At 40.9% G+C, this 3,229-nt stretch overlaps 1 non-coding gene across 1 annotated transcript; it reads left to right on the top strand.

Annotated features, from left to right (window-relative positions):
• Positions 1-2,092: 2,092 nt before the first annotated feature.
• On the top strand, positions 2,093-2,199 carry LOC129560562 (U6 spliceosomal RNA). The gene has a single exon (XR_008686795.2). It is a non-coding gene; the product is annotated as a U6 spliceosomal RNA (small nuclear RNA).
• Positions 2,200-3,229: the final 1,030 nt, after the last annotated feature.

The raw sequence follows: 3,229 nt of genomic DNA, 5'->3' as shown, positions 1-3,229 counted from the left end.
ACTGCAGTGTGACTCTGAAAGAATATTAGCAAGACCCCTAATGAGTTCGAAACCAAACTGTCAATTAGAGAAGTTCCATGACGTGTATGAATTAACCAGTTCTAGTACCTTCATTCAGTTATTGACTGGGAGCATCCTGGAAATAGTGGCAAGAGGGTTAATGACAGATTTCAGTGGTGCAGCAGCAGGAAGCTGCTATCAGTTTACTATGCTACTTATAGTAGTTTCCCTCTTAAATGGAGATATGGGGGGCATACATCCATGGTTTCCATAGCTCATCCTTTACATAGTACAAATTCACTTCTCTGTCTATATTTTTGGAACAGTTCTTTCCTTGTTTCTATGCAAAGCTTAGAAGGAATTTAGCTGGATAAACTATAGGCCCCACCACTGCAGTTGACCTCAGGGCTACAACTGGTATTCATTTTCTTTTCTTCCATTCATACATTATAAATTTTCCTCACTCTTACTTTCATTTCCATGATTTTGTTAATCTGGCACTATGAGCTAAATGCTTGTTTCTGTAGGGTCTGTACCCTGGTGGTGAAAATCTTCTCACGGACAAGGGGACTGCTGCACACGATCATTGACGTTCATAATTTGGCAAGGTAACAGCAAGTGTTAGCAAAGTAGGCTCTCACCAACACTCATCTCTGCTACCATTGTGTTAAAAAAAAAGTATCACTGCCTCCTGTTAATCTACATAGAATATCCCTGCCAGAATAACTGTTTTGCTATCCCCTACTAGTCTCTGGAAACCAGAGGCATTCAGAATGTTCAGGTGGAAGCCATAGTAGGTAGTTGATTAAAACTTTACTTTATCTCTTGGGCTTCCCTGGTGGCTCGGATGGTAAAGCATCTGCCTGCAACGTGGGAGACCTGGGCTCAATCCCTGGGTTGGGAAGATCCCCTGGAGAAGGGAAAGGAAACCCACTCCAGTATTCTTGTCTGGAGAATTCTATGGACAGAGGAGCCTGGCAGGCTGTAGTACAAGGATTTCAAATAGTTGGACATGACTGAGTGACTTTCACTTTATCTCTTAGCAAAGAATGACCCCTCGTCCTTTTGGACCATATCCTCTAACTTGGCTCAGCAGTAAAGAATATGCCTGCAATGCAGGAGATGCAGGAGACATGGGTTTGATCCCTGGGTTGGAAAGATTTCCTGGAGAAGACATGGCAACCCATTCCAGTATTCTGAACTAGAGAATCCCTTGAATAGAGGAGCCTGGTTTGCTACAGTCCATAAGGTCGCGAAGGGTCATACACATCTGAAGCGACTGAGTATGCATACTGGTTGAAACCTTGGAAGCACAAATTTCCTCAGTAGATCACTGGAACTAATGATAATTGGAACCTCTTTGCTTTCATACCTGGACCATGTATTTTACCTTCTTTGATCTTCAGTAGTCACGTTTAACTTGATGTCATGTTAAAGTACCCTACCTTCAATTTATGACACCCAGTTAATCCTCTGTGAGCCTTCTAGATGTCATAATATATCACCAAGACTTGTGATTTCTATGGTAATGTTTCTGAATACAGCCTTCTCCCCAGTACTCACTTGCATAACTGAGTTAAACTAATCAAAGCTGTACCCTGCTTGGCCCAGTGGTGAACTGAAGGGTCTTTGAAGATAAACTACATGCTCAGAGCATGTGAATGCAGTACAGCCACAGGACGAATCTGAGTTTTAGCAAAGTAAAGAAGATATGGAAATGGAAAATGCTATTGAAAATTGCTACATTGTGTAACATAAGAGCATAACAATAAATAAGACCTGCATCAGTGAAATTCTTATCTACTTTAACTTCTAAATGGCTATCATCATGTCTCATTTAGATTAGAATAAAATCCTCCCAACTCAAATATTTGCCTTTTGTCTTGCCTTGTTCATTTCCAAAGTCAGCAGTTTGTATAGCAAATGTGATTATGTAACTCTACTGTTAAAACCATTCATTACCTTTCTACTGCCTCCAGTCCTCCTATCAGCTATATTTACTATGGCAAGCATTCATCATGTGAGCTGTTAACTCTTCAGGTTTTCAAAACCTTTGTGGGTCCAAGACCCTGCCTGATCTTGCAGTTGTTTACTTCTCGCTTCGGTAGCACATATACTAAAATTGGAACAATACAGAGAAGATTAGCAAGGCCCCTGGGCAAGGATGACATGCAAATTCATGAAGTATTCCATATTTTTTGGCTTCCCTGGTGGCTCAGAAGGTAAAGCATCTGCCTGCAATGTGGGAGACCCAGGTTCGATCCCGGGGTTGGGAAGATCCCCTGGAGAAGGAAATGGCAACTCACTCCAGTACTCTTGCCTGGAAAATTCCATGGATGGAGGAGCCTGGTAAACTACAGTGCAAAGAGTCGCACACGACTGAGCAACTTCATTGCTTCTCCATTCTCTTTTGGGGCTTTCCTCATAGCTCAGTTGGTAAAGAATCCTCCTGCAATGCAGGAGACCCCAGTTAAATTCCTGGGTTGGGAAGATTCACTAAAGAAGGAATAGGCTACCCACTCCAGTATTCTTGGGCTTCCCTTGTGGCTCAGTTGTTAAAGAATCCACCTGCAATGAGGAAAACCTGGGTTCAAGCCCTGCGTTGGGAAGATCCCCTGGAGAAGGGAACAGCTACCTACTCCAGTATTCTGGCCTGGAGAATTCCATGGACTGTAAAGTCCATGGGGTTGAAAAGAGTTGGACACGACTGAACGACTTTCAGTTTCTTTCCAATTTCAAACTATTTCTTCCACTTATTCTCGACTAACTTCAGGACTTCAGTTCACAATTCTCTACCTAGAAATTTCATGGGGATTAGAATCAGAAGGACTGATTCTACTTTTTCCCACCCCTAATGAGCAAGTCCTTGTTCTGTAACTTTATTTTCCTCATCTCAGTAATGCAAAGTTTTTACTGGCTTGTCGGCAATTCTCTTTTTGCCTACAAATATGAACTTTTTTTTTTAAGTAACATAAAATGTGCTCAAGCAGAGGAACTGCAATTTAAATAATAATATTTTAAAGGGGATTTTGAATATTTTGTTATGTTGCGGGCGTTAGTAAATCTTTCATTCTTACATATATTTATATAATTTGTTTCAAAATTCTTTTGAGGCAGTCTGGGAAATTGAGGGACTCTATAAAGATGATCAAGCATTTTATTATTTTTAAATATACTGCAGAAATAAGTGAAGCAGCAACTAAGTGCAAAATGTAGATTACTGTGAAAG

This window comes from Moschus berezovskii, chromosome 16 (assembly GCF_049115385.1).
Source record: "Moschus berezovskii isolate FMDL1 chromosome 16, NW_MosBer_1.0, whole genome shotgun sequence".
Classification (NCBI taxonomy): Eukaryota; Metazoa; Chordata; class Mammalia; order Artiodactyla; family Moschidae; genus Moschus; species Moschus berezovskii.
This window is presented reverse-complemented; position numbering and strand designations above follow the sequence as displayed.